The 19,367-nt window shown below is 37.3% G+C and overlaps 1 non-coding gene across 1 annotated transcript; it reads right to left on the reverse strand.

Moving 5' to 3' along the window:
* Positions 1–1,395: 1,395 nt before the first annotated feature.
* Positions 1,396–1,502, reverse strand: LOC120266022. Its single transcript, XR_005537866.1, has one exon. It is a non-coding gene; the product is annotated as a small nucleolar RNA R71 (small nucleolar RNA).
* Between the last annotated feature and the right edge of the window lie 17,865 nt (positions 1,503–19,367).

The raw sequence follows: 19,367 nt of genomic DNA on the forward strand, positions 1-19,367 counted from the left end.
TGGGCTGAAATGCTACGGTAACGTCATAACAAAAAAAAAACTAGGTTATAACATATATATTTGAGTCGAACTATGTGAATGGATGCTTGATGCTAACGAGGCAAAAGCCCTAGCTCTCATATCTTTTATTGCTACCGCATAAGCTTACAGCAATTCAAGAGGATAGTGGGTGCCCTCTGTCTAGGGCATTTAGGAGACTTTGTCTCCCACAATCCTTCCGAGTGGGTTAGTGATAACCTCTGTGCTCTTTGCAATTATGTGGAGTGAATTTTAGGAGAAATTGCATTTCTATTTTGTATTCGGATAGGGATAATCTCTCTCTTGGGAGGGGGGGGGGAGATTATCTAATTAAGAGATTGTCATTAGCCTATAATAAGGTTTCATAGAGTATTAATGTGATTGTGTGGATGTCTATATCAGCTCTATACCTTTTCAGTTACACTTCGCCTAAGAAATCAGGGTTTTGTATAATTCTGGAAACCTTTTGGTTCAAATAGAATTGTATGCTTAGACAACCATTGTCTTGTACTTCATAACTTTAGAGGGATGTTATACCCGGACATCATTCTCTTCCTTGGATTCCCTCTTGTGATTTTCTCATATTTCTTAGTTTTCTTGTGTTTTTGTTTTCACACACTTCACGCACTTCATTAGGCTAATTTTAGGATTCAGAGTTATTACTAGTATTCACTTTCTTTCCTGTGGACCGACACTCTGCACTTTAAGCATATTTTATTAAGCATGTACACTTACGTGCGTCTCTATCTAGTTTTTGGCACAGTTGCCGGGGAAGGATTAGTGATATTAGGAACACTTGTTTTTCAGTCACTTTAGCCATTTCTTTTCTTTTTCTTACTTGTTTATATTCTCTTTCATTTCAATTATTTTATGATTCTTTTTTTTTGTTTGATTTCAGTGCATGCCACCAAAGGGCAAAGCTCCAAGACTTGTTGAAGGCAAGAGTAGTGCTGAAAGTATGATTAGAAACAGATCGATAACAGCTCTACTGAACGAGACATGATCTTTGACAGCGAGTGTTGAGGAAGAGTAGTTGAACACTATGGCAGACTAGGGGAACTGACACAGGACCCTTTAGACTATGCTCGACCCACTCTTGATGGTTCTCAATCAAGTATATTGTGCCCACTAGTTGTAGCAAACAATTTTGAGCTTAAACCTACGTTTGTCTAAATGGTAGAGAGTACAGTACAGTTCCATGGACTACCAAATGAGGATCCCAATAGTCATATTGGGAGATTCCTCAAAGTGTGTGACATGCTTAAGATCAACAACGTTTCAGATGACGCTATCAGACTCTGCTTATTGCCATTTTCACTAAAAGGAAGAGCTTAACAGTGGCTTTAGACTCGTTATTTCCCTCTAGGAAGAACGACCAAGTTTCATCAAGAGATTACAGCATATGCATAGTTGGACACTGAATCATTATTTGAGGCGTGGGAGAGGTTTAAAGATTTTTTGAGGAAATGTCCGCATCATAACCTCCCCGAATTTATGGAAGTTCAGATTTTCCATCAGGGTCTCAATCAAAGTACCTGGCAGCTCATTAATTCTGTAGTAGGAGGATCACTTGGCAGTAAGACCCCGGAGGCGGCCAAACAGTTAATTGAAGAAATAGCCATGAACAATTATCAGTGAATTCTGAGAGATAAATCAGTTGGCAAGCCAGCTGGGATGATTGAAGTCAGTAAGGTTACAACATTAGCAGCTCCAGTGGAGATATTGAGCAGGAAGATTGACAGTTTTTCTACTCAAAAATTGGCTATAGTCATGGTTTGTGATACTTGTGGAAGAGGGCACTCTTCCTCAGACTATTCCATTGTAGGGGTGGTGTATGGACCCGTCAAACAAGTGGATTTCATCGGTAGTGCCCCCAGACAACAAGGAAATCCCTTCAATGGCACGTATAACCCTGGATGGCGGAATCATCCCAATTTCTCTTAGAAAGGTCAAGGGTAATAGCGGAAACCTTCACCAGGGTTTCCTCTTCACCAACAGGAAGACAAGAGACCTGCATTGGAGGAAGTGCTTAATCAGTTTATTAAGAGTACGAACATCAAGTTCTAACAGTCAGATAATAGGTTAAAAGGCATATATGCATCATTGAGAAACCAACAGGCTTCTCTTCAAAACTTGGAGAACCAAGTGGGACAGATTGCCAACTTATTGTTTAAGAAACCTCATAGAAGTCTACCGAGTAACACCAAAGCCAATCCCCGAGAGCATCTCAAGGCAATCACTCTTCGGAGTGGTAAAGAGTTTGGGATAGGTAGTGAGAAAGTGATGGAGAAGAAAAAAAAGGTAAAAATTGAGTTCATTAAGAGTCCGGCACGGGAAAGCGTACCTACTCCAAGTGTTGAGAAGAGAATGCCACCACCAGTGAAAGAGTATGTTCCCTGCCTCTCCTATCTGTCAAGTATGAAGAATGATCGTAAGAACAAACAATTCAAGAGATTTCCGAACTTGTTCAAGAAATTGCACATCAATATACCGTTTATGGAAGCCTTGTCCCAAATGCCAAAGTACGCTAAGTTTCTCAAAGATTTATTAACAAACAAGTGGAAACTTGAGGAGGTATCGACGGTGACATTGAGCGAAGGGAGTTCGGCATTGCTTCAAAACCTGTTACTGAGGAAGCAAAAAGATCCAGGGACTTTTCCTATTCCTTGCAACATTGGTGATTTGGTTGATAAAGAAGCCCTAGCAGATTTAGGAGCTAGCATTAATGCAATATCATGCACCATGTTTAGGAAATAGGGACTATTTAACCTTAAACCGACCAAGATGACATTGCAACTAGTAGACCACTCCATTAGACATCCTAGGAAAATCATATAAGATGTTTTGGTTAAGGTTGACAAGTTCATTTTCCCTGTAGATTTTGTAATTCGAGATATAGACGAGGATGTTGGAGTACCCCCTCATACATGGTAGGCCATTCCTAGCCACCTTCCAATCCCTCATTGATGTTAGTAACGGTAAAATGATACTTAGGGTTGGGGATGAGGAAGTGATTTTTGCTTTATCCGATGTAATGAAACAACCCTCTACTTTTGATGATACATTCTAGTACATTGATGGAACTGACTTACTTATCGATGAATGTGTGCAGGAGACGTTCCATAAAGAGCCTTTCGAGGAGTCATTGGATGGCCCTCAGATTGAAGAGACCACCTTGTTGCTTACACCTACCTTTATTGAGGAGAGCATGTGAAAGAAGCAATGGCTCGAGGTTACTTTCCCCAGGAAAAGTAAGAAAAAAACCTTCGCACAAGGAGGTAGCCCTCGAGTCAGTTAACTACATTGGTAAGTTCCCTACTTTCTCCGATCTTGCAGTTGGGCATTATTGCGGAGATGTTGATTGGGGTCATGAGGAGTGTTTTTACTTTGAACCTCCATGACTTATGCGTTTCAGGTACATCAAGCTCTTGACATTAAACAAGTGCTTCTTGGGAGGTAATGCAAGGAAGATTTCTCATATTTTGTTTGAGTTTTAGTCTTTAATGTAGTTTGTTATTTTCTTTGGTGCTTGCAATAAATTGCTCGGCTTGTCATGATTTTATGCGTTGGTTGGATGTCCGTGACCATAGACACTCATTTTTGTGCTTGTTAGGTTATATTTTTATTTGAGCTTAATTGTAGGAAATAGGGAAAACTCTGCTCAATTTTTCTAGGACTCTTACGGGATACTTACGCCCGTAAGCATGACCGTAAATGTCATACTGAGATATTTACCGGCATCTTAAGCCCGTAAGCCACCCGCAAGGGAATTTCAGAGAGCCTTACAAGTACACTTACGATCCGTAAGTTCTGGAGAGCACAGTTCAGAGGTTGCTTATGGGTCACTTACACCTATAAGTCAGCTGTAAGGGTCATCTACAACACCTTATGGCTATATGTTAAACCCTTACGGCCTGCAACCTTCTGGGGAGTTTAGCTTAAGTTTCCTTTCGGATGTCTTATGCTTGTAAGTTTGACCGTAAGAGTAAGACTAAGAACCTTATAGACTACAATTCTAAGCCTCTTATGGTCATAACCTAGGTTGTAAAGGAGATGTACCCTTGCGGGGTAGACCTTACCAACGTAATGCCCCCATAACTGTTCATTCAGAGAGACTTACGGTCATGGCTTACAGCCATAAGCATCTAGGGTTCTAGTACCACGGATGACCTTTTATCTTTATTTCTATTTATTTTTTGGCCTGATCTTGGTCCCCGGTTCCACTTTCTCCTCCCATTCATTTCCCATTGCTTTCCTTTTGAGTTTTAAAATGCTTTTGAACAGGGTTGGACCATTTCGGAAGCTCCTCACTGGCCGTTTTCCTCATTTTTCTCTTTACTTCAAAGGTGATCCTAATTTTTCATGATTTTGAATTCCTTTGATTGATTTTTTTGTATGGGAATGATTTTATAGATGTTTGGCGGTGTTTAATTATTGTTTAAATTCGAAATTTGTAGAAATTATGAGCTATATTGTACAAGAAGGTCCTTATGGCTTGAGCATGTGGCTTATGGCTGTAAGGGTCACCATAAAGGTGACTTTCCCAAATCTTACAACTGTAAGTTTTCCCGTAAGCCTAGCGTAAGCACTACTGAATTGAGAAAATTTTGTATTTTTGCGTTCTAAACATAGCATTTTTCTTTTACACCACGACTAGAGTAAAGAGAGGCACGTCTAAGCCTTCAAAGAGGGGAATGACTGAAGCTTCCACTTCAGACCTAGACAAGGCAGAGGAACCTGCTTCCTCCCACCCCTCACCACTCGCTGAGCGTACTTTCTCCTTGATTTGTTTTTGAGAGCGGTATACCCACTTGAAGATGCAACTGTTTGGTCAATCGAGCCTTGTTGACTGGCCAGTGCTAGCAACCTTTGGTCTGGAGGGGGAGGTTTGACGGATGGTGAACTTCAGTGGGTGGAACCGGCTCCTTTCGATGGAGGAGCTAGTCTACCATGATGTCACCTTAGATGTGCTTAGCACGTTTTAGGTCGATAAGAGTCCAGTAGGGTTCTCATGACCAGAGACAGTGCAGTTATAGATTTTTGGAGAACCCTGACATTTGAGTTACACCGATTTCTCCTTATTGTTGGGCATTTATGACACCGACTTCATGATGACCTAGCAGTACAAGGAGCTTCCCGTTGATTTTGCCCCAGGGACTACAGCCGAGGTAGTGTGGCTCTGTCTCAGCAGGGGCCGAAGCTACGAGTTGGGGCTGATGAAGGTATCATACCTCCTTTGTCTAGCACACAGGTATCTGCACATTGTATTTGCTCGCTCTATTGCAGGTCATGCAGATAGTATCGGGGTGGTGCAGTGACATGAGTTAGATTTGTTGCAGAGCATAGTGGATCGTAGCCCCATCTATCTAGAGCACATGTTGGCGATTTCCTTGCTCATCAGGGCACACGTGTGCCTAAGTACTATCTTTGCCGGCCCATATGTTACACGGCTCGTGCGAGGGATGGGACTGTTTCAGCGTCTTGAGGATTTCCCAACAGTCAGTACCTCATCTACTTTGGGGCAGGAGACCCTCTGCTCCATGGGGAATAGCCACTAGTAGGTAAGGAGTCAACCGATAAGTCTAATAGTAAGTCTTCTCTACCGTTAGCTACAAAGCCTGTAGGTCCAGCAGCAATTTCCCCTAGACAATCATCAGCGATACAAGAACTGTGGACTGCTGTACTACAGCTACAGGAGGGCCAACGGACCATTATGGCGACCATGCATGTCTCAAAGCCAACATTGGCCATGCCTTGGACATTCTTTCAAGGCTGGTCCCTCCTCTAGCTCCCACTCACCCTGTACTGACTCCTCCTTCACAGCATCCACCGACCGATTCTGCTCCTTCAAACACAATCGAGCAGTGATTTTTATTTTTATTTCTTATTTTCATTTCAGACTTTGTATTCGTTATTGGCAAGGGTTGGCCATGTCTAGTTTGTACTTATTTTAAGACTTTTAGTGATTGTTATTTTCTGTTTTATTACTTTTACTTTGTTAAGCTTTAATGTTCTTCATTTACACCTTGCAAGATTTATTTGCATCACCCACCATCCTTAAATATAATGGGGATGATCACTCAGTCAATTCTTGACCTTGAGTGACCCCCAAACTACTAGGGTACTACAGAGGACAACCTAGGCCGGTTCCAAGCTTCAATGATTTCATGAATATGAACCGACGAAGTAATCATATTCCACCATTTACCAATATTAATTGCATTGCCTTGTATGTTTCTCTTTTGCACACATTGAGGACAAGGTATGATTTAAGTGTTGGGGAGCGGTTATGTTTCATTGTTAACTCTATTACTTGCCAAGTTGTGACTTATATTTAGTATTCAAAAAAGAAGTATCTTGGGAAAGTATTCTTAAGTTGATTTTACTAAAACGTTTGCCATGATTAATTGAAACCTTCTCCTAGATTTCCTTACACCAAGGGGATTTGTCCAGGGTTAAATTAGTTGGATCAGCAATATTCTCATCTACCAAATCAAATATACTGATTAATGAAACTTTTTGAGGATACATTTGCTATATGCCTAGATTCATACAAGGTCTCTCTCTCTCTCTCTCCACTCTCCGGTCTCTGCTCTCCCTTCCTTTTCTCATGTTTGCCTTGCCATTGATATCTTCAATGGCATGTTCAAACATGCACTAAACTAAAAGGTCCTCTATGGAGTGCCCTTAGGGCAATAGAGGAAGATGTGCTAATTTCGATATGTTAATGAGATCATCATTCTTAATTTCTATTGAAGGAATTTAAGATCTCAAGATTATTAAGCTCATTTTTTATCTATTAGAGGGAAACTTAGGTCTTGCTATCAACTTTGGAAAGAGTTGTCACTTCTCATCCCAACTTAGACAACTCCTTGACACCAACTGGCTAGACAAAGATTACTTTAGAGACCAACTCCCTCTCATGTATCTTAGTGTCCAAATCTCGAGCCAGAGCCCACGTCTGAAGATAGAATTAATTTGATCTCTCCATTAGGTCATAGCTTTCCTTCTAGGAAACTTATAAGTATCTTTCTCTCGATGAAAAACTTACACTACTAAATTCGATGCTTTCAATTATCCCAATCTAGGTAGTCAATGTCAATCTTCAAATTTTCCAATTGGTTTACTAGAATAATTAGACAAAGTTTGTAGAACTTTGTCTACCATGGATTAGAACTTAGTACAAATGGCCTCAGACTCAATACATGGAAATGTATCTGTAAATTTGACCAACAAGGGATGCATAGGCCATCCTCAATCTCCAAGATTTTAATAATGCACAACTAGACAAGTGGTGGTGGAAGATTTTCTCTAGCCAATCATGGTGTTAGTCAAAGATCGTCCCCTTCAACTACTACTATGGACGACTTTCCTATAATCTTTGTCATGCTTTGCTAAGAATAAAGTCTCACTTCTTAACATGGATCACTTAAATTTTCCCAATCTTTTGCACTTGTTGCTACCTATTGTGAGGGACATAAATTCTACATCCTTCTATTATATATAGACTATTTAAGGGCAATGTTCCCAACTTAGATTTGGGTTACCCTCTTCCTAACTTCCCTCACCCTAATGATCATGTGTTAACTAGTCTATGATTTTTTGGATAGTCTATCTATGTCATCAGTTCTATTTGAAGTCATGATCAGTAGGGTGAGGCTTCATCAGAGAGAGAGAGAGAGAGAGAGAGAGAGAGAGAGAGAGACCTTGTATGAATCTAGGCATATAGCGAATGTATCCTCAAAAAGTTTCATTAATCAGTATATTTGACTTGGTAGATGAGAATATTGCTGATCCAACTAATTTAACCCTGGCCAAATCCCCTTGGTGCAAGGAAATCTAGGAGAAGGTTTCAATTAATCATGGCAAAGGTTTTAGTAAAATCAACTTAAGAATACTTTCCCAAGATACTTCTTTTTTGAATACTAAATATTGGCTCTTCAACAACAATGATATATAACATTAATTTTTATGGAAATAGGCTTGGAAGCATCAACCATCTCATTCACTACGGTGCTCAATTTGGGTAGCAAGACCTGTGAGATAATGTAGTAAATGGAGAAGCTAACATAGAAAACACTGCCGATGTGGTTAATGAACAGGGGCTGAAAATATCAACCTAGATCAACAAATGGGAGACAAACATCTATAAATATCCAGTTTCATTTATGCAATTATTAATATTATGTAATGAAACATGGTAATTAGTGGTAAAAAGGGTAAAGGAATTATTGTGCTGGTGAGCTTTCACATTGTGAGTGGGGAACATTTTCTAGGGAGTCTATTACACCATGATATAAAGAACCAATGAATGCAAGGATAAGTAGAGAATACTTTTCCTTTTTCCACATATTTCTCTCATTCCATCTCTAACCTAATCCTCATCTCCATCTTTCTTATCTTCTTAAAACTCCAGCCCACCCTCTTACTATGAAACCATTAACCCCACCAAAATCACTGTCATTCAGCAGTGATCACTACCCTAGACATTACGAAGCATACGGAATTTCCTTGGCCTCATTTGATGCTATACAAAGTTTGTCGAACGCTATGCATCCCTAGTCATACCTTTGATTGAGCTTTTGCATAAGAACACATTTGTGTGGACTTCTTAAGTGACCACAACATTCAATGCTCTCAAAAAGGCTCTCACTTGCACCCTTGTTGTTCAATTACCAAACTTTGACCTTCCATTTGAGTGCTAGATGGATGCTTCAGGAACGGGCATAGGTGTTATGCTGCTTTTAAATAACCATCATGTTGCTTACTTTACTAAGCAGCTGCCAAGTTGATTACTAGCAGCATCCGCATATGCTCACAATATGTAGTCCATAACTGAGGTTGTATGACATTAGCATTGATACTTATTGGGTTGTCGATTTATAGTCTACATTGACCATCAAAGTTTGCTCTCTCTCTCCTACATCAAACTATACAGACCACAGATCAACAAAAATGGCTTCATAAACTCATGGGATATGAGTTCGATATCATGTACAAGCCAGGAGCTTGTAATGGGCTGGTGGATGCTCTCTCAATGATTCAAGAGACATGATCCTCTCGAAATGGCACTTGTAGTATCTTAGTCAACATCAATAATCTAGAGTGCACTCCAGTGATTTTACCAAGACAACCAAGCTTCATCCACATTGTTATAATCTATTTAACAGTCCCTAAACAAGTACCCTAACTACTCTATCAAGGATGGTATTGTTTTACACAAGAGCAAGGTACTCATACCCAAGGTGTATGCACTACAAAGTTTGCGTATCTCTGAGTATCATAACACACCAGTAGGAGTCATGCTGGGATTAATTATATCTTCATTCTCATCACAAGCCTCTTTAACTAGCTAGGACTCTAATTTTTTGTCCACTACTTTGTCAACAAGCGCAAAGTATCCCAAACTATGAAGCCATTCTACCATACACCGTAAGGCTTGCTACTACCTCTTCTAATACCGGACAAAGTCCAGAAGTCAACTTCTATAGATTTTATCACCAACCTTTCTCAGTTCACCGGAAAGACAACTCTCATTGTAGTCGATTGGCTATTAAAACAAGGCCACTTCACTGCATTGGGTCCACAATTTAAAGTTCTTAAAGTGGTTGAATTACTCATCTGAGAAATTGTACAATTATATAGCATCCTAACTATACTCAACTCCGACTGTGATTATGTTTTTGTGAGTTTTTTTTGGCAAGATCTTTTTTGACTACAAGGCACACAACTAGTGATTAGCAGTGCTTATCATCCTTAATCGGATGAACAAACCAAAATAGTCAATTGGTATTTGCAAGATTATCTTTGTTGCTTTATAGTCAAGAATCCTCGCTACTGGACACAGTATTGTCTATGTGTGATGCTATGGACTTTTCTTTAGTTTTGTCATCTATTTTAGGTGTGTTATGTAGTGTTTGTTCAGTTTGGGGAGTGCATGGTTATAGAATAGTCATTTTGGCATTTTCTGCAGAATGCATGGCCAGAGAATTACATGGGAGTGTGCATGGCTATGTACCTGCCCGTGTAACTCTCTTAAAATCTCAAGAGAAATGTATTGTAGTAGTATCATTGTTGCAGTTGTATTATAGCCATACTACCATAGCAATGATAATATAGCAATAGTGTAACACTCTAAAGACTAGGAACACATACAGAGAATTACATAGGCATGTACACGCACATGTAACCATGTACCTGTCCTTGTAACTCTTTGAAAAAACTTTGGAATTGTTTAGAAAGATACACAGACATATACTTGGGCGTGTGCTTGCCCATGTAACTCTTTGGTTTTGAGAACTACACGGGTGTGTACACGGCCATGCAACTCTATGGAATTTAGATTGGTAGCATTGTAGTTGAAATATACGCCCATGTAGATGTGTATAAGCCCATGCAAGGCTTTTCCATACCACAAAACAAAGGGTATTTTTTGGTCTTTCATCAGCCTTATACCCTTTATTCATACACTTTCATTTACCCTTCATCCTATAACCTTTATTTCCCTTGGATGAGAAAAACTAAATCCTTGATCTTTCTCCATTTTACTTGTGTTGGAAGGCTTATTCTTCATCTCATCTTCTCCTTAGTGATTAGCAAGGTATGCCATCTTCCTCCTCCTTGTTCTCCATACTTTGGTACGCATTTAGATTTCTAGACCTAGATTATAGTGGATGAGCATTAGACCTTGATTTTTGGTCTCCATTCTTGTATGTTGAGTGTTAGGAGTGGATGAAGAGTATGTATTTCCATGTATTCCTTCAATCTTGTTGAGTCCATAAACTCCTCTTCTTTCTTGAAATTAGGGTACTATAGCATTACTGTAGATCAAGTGAACTTTGCTTAATTATCATGTTTCATTGGTATAGAAGGAGGCTAACTTCCTTAGAAATTCATTGGAAACCCTGAAACTCAGTTTTGAGCCAACCCTTGGATCGAGTTAGGATTGCATGGCATTCATAACCTAGGATTTCTTTCTTGTTTTCCTTTGCTTGATTATTGCTTGTTTTTTGGGGTGCGTGTGTGTATGTGTGTGTGTGTGTGTGTTTTTGGGTTAGGTTGTGAGAGCAAAGCTCGAGGCAAGGAGCCGATGGAGGACTCACATTATTGGTTAAATCATCTAATTTGTAAGTCATATTTCTAGTAGAATATGGTTCAAATGTTTTCATTATTTCGATTTGTAATTGGCTCATGGTTTTATTGTGTTTAAATTAATATGTTGATTGATTCAGAAGGAAGTCCCTTGCTATTGATTTATATTTGAAAACTCTTGATGTTTGAATGAAAATGTTATGACTATGTTGGTTTATTGGAATTGAAATGAGTTATGAAACTTGCATGCATTATATTGTCTTTGGCTAATACACTTGTGAAAATGATTTTCACTTCCGATCTATGAATATTGGTATCATTTTGAAATGGCGTTAATTTGACCGTTAGCTAGTCCATAGGCCTAGTGTTGAGGGAATCCTTAATACAATGATGTTGGGTTCTCCCAATACTTAGAGAATTACAAGTTAATGGTTTGTTTCAATATTTAGGGGTTTGAATACTTTGTAGCTTCAACAGAGAGAATTGTGCAACAAAATGAGGAATATTGTTATGAATGGAAGTTTCAAGCATCAAAGATATTTAATATTGTATATCTTAGGGTTGGAATTGACTTGAGAGTTGAATTAGGATGTATACTTACGTTATTTGTAAAAGTTGAAAATTTCTTGGAAGAGTAATGATAAACTACAGGTGGTGTATAAGCTAAGAGTTAGATTGAATTTTAATTGTAAAATTGAAAGTTCTTGTGAATGTTAATGAATTGTCAAATTTAAGGCTTTAAGAAGTGGAAATTATTTTTTTTAGGAATTTTGGATAATGAATTTAATATTAGTAAAGTTAATGTTGGTGATTTGGGAGTAATGACAATTTGTTAAGGAATTTGGAGCTTAAATTATGTGCATGGTAAATTGGTGTGATTATAGACTTGTAGAAATTATTATTTAATGATGTATAAACCTGATAGGCATATTGAAATCTTGAGTGGAAGATTTTATTTTGTTCTTGGCACTCATAGGTACTTGTACTGACTTAAATGTGTTTATATGCTCAATGTGGCTTTTGTATATGTGAATTAATTTAATTGGCAATCACTTGGGGTGGGTGAGTAATATCATATTTTAGCAATGGAGTTTGAGAGGAAGGTATGAAATTTAGGATGTTTAATTATATTCATGAAAGACTTCGGTATTATGCTTGAATGGTTCTTTGGCTTACTATTAAATCATGGGGATATTTAATAAATTATTTGAGAGATAAAGCTAGAACAATCATGAGTATTGTGTGGGTTTTAATTGGGCCAAATGACAAGATTTGTTCTAATGAGTTTCATTAATTTTATATATATATTCCAAAAGCATGTTCAACATTTTCTGTTGATACTATTGGTATTTACACTGGAAAATGGTTTGTAAAATCTATATTTGTGAAATTGTACTCTTGTCATTTCTAAATCTGAAAAAGTTTTCCTTTCTAAAATATGGATATTTGTCATGGATTTGGAATATATGTTGATTTATGAAATTTTGTACACATTATTATACTTTTGATATCGGTAGATATGAAAATGATCTTCATTTGTAAAATGTGAGCAGTTGTTCGGGTTCCGAATATTTTGATATGTTTGAAACTTGAATCCCCAAAGTAATATTGGGATACTTGATGCTCAGGGTTCAGCCCTGTTCCATGTTTATGTCTTGATGGTGATAGGCTGGTAACCACCATCCTGCAGTAGGAGGTCCCCATGGACCAGGCTTTTAGAGGTGGCGTGAAGGATCCATCTCTTGCATGCCCTCTTCATGTGGGGTGTAGAACCCTGATTTGGATGATACATCGGGATTTCGGAGTCACCATACAAAACCGACGGGTCAACGTCAAGGATATGAGGACCTTGACAGTTCTAAACTTAGCCGCGGCCACAACTATAGTTTAGAGGGTTTTAAGGCCATGGATCCAATGATCAAGATATAAAGACGGTACTTGAGAACTCATGTTTCTTATGTTGAACTCTTCTTGCATTGATTCTTGTATACTCTTGGAAAGAAAGGAATGAGTTTTATAATGAGTTTTATGCTTTAATATTTTAAAACTCATATTATTCTTGAGGATAAATGTGAAACTCTTATGTGAATCAAATGAATTATTTATGATGTTATGGTTTACACCTACATATATGTGTTATGTAAAATGTTGTATTATTCATAGTTTATGTATTTCTTTTATAAAAGCTTGATCGTTGATATATTCTTCAACTGGTTTTGATATTCTTTTAGAATTGTGCTAACCCACTCATTGAGTGACTTAAGTTACTCACCTTCTCCCTTCCTTCCAGGCTTCAATAGTTGGGGGCATCACGGCGAGGTGAAGTGCTGGGCATCATTTTATATTTTTATTTTTATTTTCTTATTTCCAATCTTACGTATGTGTATCTTTGATCATTTTTGCATTATGCAAGAGACATGGATCCACTAGTATCTTTGCGTTCTAAAACCTGTATGGTTTCATACTTGCCTACATTCTTGTAAAACCTTTGTTCTATTGTAACTTGTATGATTTTTGAAACTCTATATTCGCTTGATGAGGTTTTAGTTTCCTTTGTGTTACAATTATACTTTGTACCTTGAGTATTTGTATTTGTGTTCAGGATTGTGGATGTTTATGATTTTTTTAGCCTTGCGGTGACTCAAAGGTTGTGTGGTGTGAGTGCCTTTCCTCGGCTTGTTGTGGTGGTTGTCACGTGCCTGGCCCACAGAGCAGGGTGTAACACTATATATGGGCGGAGTGGCACTACAACTCAATTTGGCATTCCGCCATCTAGATGACACCTTATGATGCTATTTACGATCAATCCCCACCCTTGCTGCATGACAACATCTCCAACGATTCTGAGGTTGATGAAGTTGATTCATTACTCTCCAATCGCACTGCTATACTTAGGGCACTTAGAGACAACCTCATCAAGCACACTCGTATGAAGAACTAGACCAACACCAAACACACTGATGTTTCTTTCTTTCACAGTGATTGGGTTTTTTTTGAAGTTGTAGTCGTATAGGCAAACGTTCATGTCGTAATGGCGGACACACAAACTCTCCAAACAGTTTTTCGGCCCACTCAAGATCATTGAGAAAATTAACGCCGTTGTATACCGATTAGAGCTCCTAGCCACTACTTGTCTTCATGCCATATTTCATGCTTCTAAGCTCAAACAATGTTGGGGTGACCCCTCCATCTAACAACATCCTCTTCCGGTGAACTTTATCAATGAACAACCGCTTATTAAGTGTAATTAAAGACTTGGAGTGCTGAATTGGCAGTGGAGAAATGGACTTGCATGGAATGAAGCATGGGCCATGGTCATGATGTATGCACTGCCTATAGTGAAATTATTTTTGACTCACAAGTAATGTGAGTAGGATGGTAGACTATTAGTAAATGTATTAATGAGATGCTGGTATGAGAGTATGGTATGCATGTCTCAGGGTATGGTCTGTGTCAGTATATCTTTGCTTTACTCTTGAATTTGTGTAAGTTTGATATACTACGGTCTCAGGAGATATTAATTGATGCTTATCTTGTTCATTAATTAGCTTCTTGTCCAATAGGAACATCAATGAGCCTCTTATGCAACCTTGGAGACTGAGTAAGACTTGCATCAAAGTTTCCAAGTTCTTTTTTGATGTCCTTCAGTCTCTTCCTAATGATTACCGAGGATTTCTGATATTGATGGTTTTTTTATTACTCGCGAGATTTAAAAAACTTCAAATTCATTAGGCCCTTCTATCTTTGCCCAATGGCAAGAACTTTGACCTAGATGGTCTTAATATTGAGTGTTATCTTTTCTTTTGGGATGATATCAGCGATCATTTATTTTCTATTGTTCAAATTTTCTTTTCTAATTCTGTTATGTCTGCCTCTTATTGAAGAACTTATGTCTCTCTTATTCCCAAGAAACCTAATCCTAAGTATGTTTCTGATTTTCGTATGATTTCTCTTAGTAATGTTTCTTACCAAATCATTTCTAAAATTTTAGCCAATCATCTCAAACCGTATCTTCCCCACTTAATTAGTAGAGAGAAAACTGGTTTTGTTTCTGGCCATAACCCCTTTGATAATATAATTTCCATTCAAGAGATTGCTCATTCCTTGATAAGGATTTTAGACACCGCTTAGGATGTTTAGTTAAAATAGACATTGAAAATGCCTATGATACACTGAGCCAAAATGCAATTCTTGCCACTCTCACCAAAATGAATTTACCTAAGGTTTGGATTAATTGGATTTACTCTTGTATTAGCTCTGTTTTTTTCTCCTTTCTTATCAACCAGCAACCTTCTCGTTGGATCTCCTCCTCTCTGGGAATCAAACAAGGTGATCCTCTATCCTGTTATCTTTTCATTCTTGTTTCTTAGTTCTCTTGCTACCAAGAAGGTAGCTCATAATATTAATCTTTGTCTCTCTATCTATCATAATTTTACTGGCTATAAGGCTAATAAACTTAAGTTTGAGATTTTCTTTCCTGACTGTTTTAATATCGGACTTAAGAGAAGGATCACCAACATTCTTTCCTTTAAGTATGGTTCCTTCTCTTTTACTTATCTTGGAGTGTTAATGTCTCCTAAAATCTTGATATCTCTCATTTTTCTTCTATGATAGGCTGTATTGAGAGGCTAATTTCAAGTTGGGAACACTTTCATCTTTCCCCAGCTGGGAAAGCTACCTTGATCAACACCTATGTTATGTTTATTCTTTTATACTATCTTTCTGTATACCCACCAATTCTAGATACTATTTTAGATCACATCTCCAAAACTACTAGGAATTTCTTTTGGTCGAGAGATAGCAATCGAAATGGTATTTTTTCAGTGCCTAGGAACGATATTACACTTGATAAGACTGAGGGGGGCTTGTATATTAGAAATTTCAAGTTCTCTAAACTATCCTTATTGTCTAAAAATGTTTTTAGTCATCTTAATTCTTCCAATCTTATTTGGGTTGATATTGTTCGGCATAAATACGATAATCTAAATTTTTGGATTGGTCCCATCCTATCCACGTGCTCTTGGTTTTTTTGAGGTCTTTGTCAAACTATTTATGCTCTCAAGCATTGGGTGAAATCTTTAAATCCTGATAACATTTCCTTCATGTTTGATCCCTGGTATTGTTGTGACATCCCCATAACCTTCAAGCCTACATATCTCAATATAACCTTGGTTCCTGAAAGTATACAACTCTCAGATATCTATTTAGGTAATTATTGGGATGTTAACAAATCGTATTATATCTTTGGGGAACATTTGAATACTCATTTCCTACGTGATTGCTCTGTGGATGTAAATGGCCACAACCATTGGGTTTGGTTCCTTGAATCCAAGGCTAAAAAGGTTTCTACTATGGTTTATTCCCACTTGAATTCTATCGCTGCTCATGGGCAGTCATGGGAGTGTTGGAATTATCATTGGAGACTTAACATTGCTCCTCGTGTGGAACACTTCACTTGGTTGTTACTGGGGCAAAATCAAAACCAATGAGTATTTGTATTCCCTTAATATGGGTCCTCAATGTATATGTTCTATGTGTAGTTTGGACAGAGAAACTATTGAGCATTTATTCAATCAATGCCCCAAGTTCCAGGCTGTTTGGTCCTATATTAGTAATAATCTAGGGAAAGTTATTTGCTTCCCTAATGGTATTTCTAAAGGCCTTTGGTTATCCTCCTGCCAGGCTAACACTTTTGTGTTCTTGAAATCAAATGTCGTGGCCGGTGCTTGATTCATTTGGAAATCTTGATGTAAGCTTATCTTGAACAATAAAACACCGGACTTGACTATGATCGCTAGAAGGGTGATTGCCCACTTTTGGGAGTATTCCTTATCCCTCCTTCCTAAAAATGGAAATGTCCGATTTTAAATAACTTCTATTCTTCTAATGGGCCTTTTTTTGTTCTCTGCAGGCACTTGGAAGAATAACTCAAATAATGGAGCAGCTGGTTTCTTGGTCATGAGTTATAATTCTTCAATCCTTTTGGCAGGTTACTATCTGATCTCAACTACAATGACATCGAATGTCGAGGCCAAAGCCATACTCTTGGCTTTAGATGTCATAAAAAAGCAATCTACCTTTCAACATATATTTATTTCGAGTAAAGATCTTCTTAACACTATTGTCATTAGCAGTACTCAACATCCCTAGAGAATTGATCCTTGGATTAAGCACATCAATGACCTCCTCCCGATAATTGGAGAACCAGTGGTGCATTTTATTCCTCGTCACTGGACAACAACAACTCATAGACTGGCTATATATGGCTTGAGATGCTTAGCCTCACCTTTTTTCATCAAGGCAGGGGCTTACCCCTTGGATGATGAAGACCTTTTTGAACCATGGTTTCTCTATGTAATTGCTCTTCTTATTGTTGTTTTTTATCCTTTCCCCTTGTATGTCTGGTCTTTTTCTTCCTGGTTTTTATTTTTTTTAAAATTTTTTTTTGTAAGTTTCCTCTCTTTCTGAATAAAAAGCCTAATAGCTCTTTTTATTTAAAACAAAAAAGTTTCCTAGATCTTCACCTCGAGGACAAGGTGGTCCTTGAAGGGCATGATGCTGTAGCAAATGGAGAAGCTAACGTGGAAAAAATTGTTGATGTTGCGAATGGACAATTGACGAAAAGATAAATCCTGATTAACAAAGGGCAGACAAACATATCAAAATATGCAGATTTCATTAGCAAATTGTTCTTAATTAGTATGTAATGAAACATAGTAATTAGTGGTAAAATATTGTATGTAATAAAACATAGTAATTAGGGGACGTTTGGTTCGTTTTAATGTGAAAACATTAAAGCCTGTTAAGTGGTAATTTGGAAAGATTACCACATTTGGATTAGTGTCGGTGGTAATATTTTCGAACCTTGGAATATTATCAAGGAACTTGGTAATCCCATTACCATCAAAATAGGTGGTTATGTTGGATTACCAAGTGAGTGATAATCTAAATTTTTTTTTAGATAAATATGCCCTTTGTTTAAAATAATAACTTTCATACTTTATCCGTTGGAAAAAAAATTTTAATTTTGGATAATTTTATTTTGGAAATATCTTCAACTTCAAAAATTTATTTATTTTTATTTTAATTAATTTTTTTCATGTATAAATTTTATTTTATCTCAACTTTCCATATGTTCAAAATTTTAGATATAAAGGTATTTTGGTAAAAATGTGCAAAAATTAATCTTTGATATTATAATTTAATAATTTTTATCTCAAAATTTATTTTATTATAAATTTTAATTTGTACAAAATTGTAAATACAATGGTATTTTGGAAAATTTGAAACATTACCAAGTTGATTACTATATAATATGAGTTCCTAACCAAATATGGTTATTATAAATTACCACTATTTCTGGGTATATAGCATTTTTTTATCATAATCTCATTACACGATAATATATCATTACCGCAAATCAAATGGCTTCTGGTGGTAGAAGTGGGATTCTATGAAACAAGGATACCATGCTGGTATCCCATCCAATTAAATTTTGCCATTTTATTTTTTAACTTTTAAAATTTTAAAAAATTTATCCAAATTTGTTTTTATTTTTTTTTTTTATCAGAGAGAAGTATTAGAGGGCCATTATCGGTACGAAGCACAAACTGACAATTTTTATTTTATTTTTTTACGGGAGAGAGGCATCAGAGAGATGAAGTGACAGACAGCGGCCGGTGTGAAGAACAAATCGACCATTTTTATTTTATTTTTATCAGAGAGGGGAATTAGAGAGATCAACGGTACATGAGAGACGGAGAGTGGCCGGTGTGAAGAATAAATTAACCATTTTTATTTTATATTTTACTGGAAAAGGGCATTAAAGGGGCATTAGAGAGATGAATGGTACTAGAAAGACGGAAGGCGGCCGGTGTGAAGAATAAGCCCACAGTTTTTATTTTATTTTTTACCGGAGAGGGGCATTAGGGCGGGTGGTGTGAAGAACAAACCGAAAAAACAAAATTTAGGTTTGAAGTTGTAAGAGGCCAAAGAATAACTTGTCGGTCGATGAGGGACATCGGAAATGTGGATGACACAACGATTTGAGATATCGGTTAAGTGTGATTTGAGAATTTAAGGTTTCTGTTACCTCTAGATGATTTAATTAGATGAAGATGAGGTTTTAAAAATAAAAATAAAAATAAAAACTAATTTGGATAAACTTTTTAAAATTTTAAAAGTTAAAAACATGATACGACGAAATTTAATTGGATGGGATACCAGCAGGTATGATATCCCCGTTTCATAGAAACCCT

The sequence above is a fragment of the Dioscorea cayenensis genome, chromosome 7, assembly GCF_009730915.1.
Source record: "Dioscorea cayenensis subsp. rotundata cultivar TDr96_F1 chromosome 7, TDr96_F1_v2_PseudoChromosome.rev07_lg8_w22 25.fasta, whole genome shotgun sequence".
Classification (NCBI taxonomy): domain Eukaryota; kingdom Viridiplantae; phylum Streptophyta; class Magnoliopsida; order Dioscoreales; family Dioscoreaceae; genus Dioscorea; species Dioscorea cayenensis.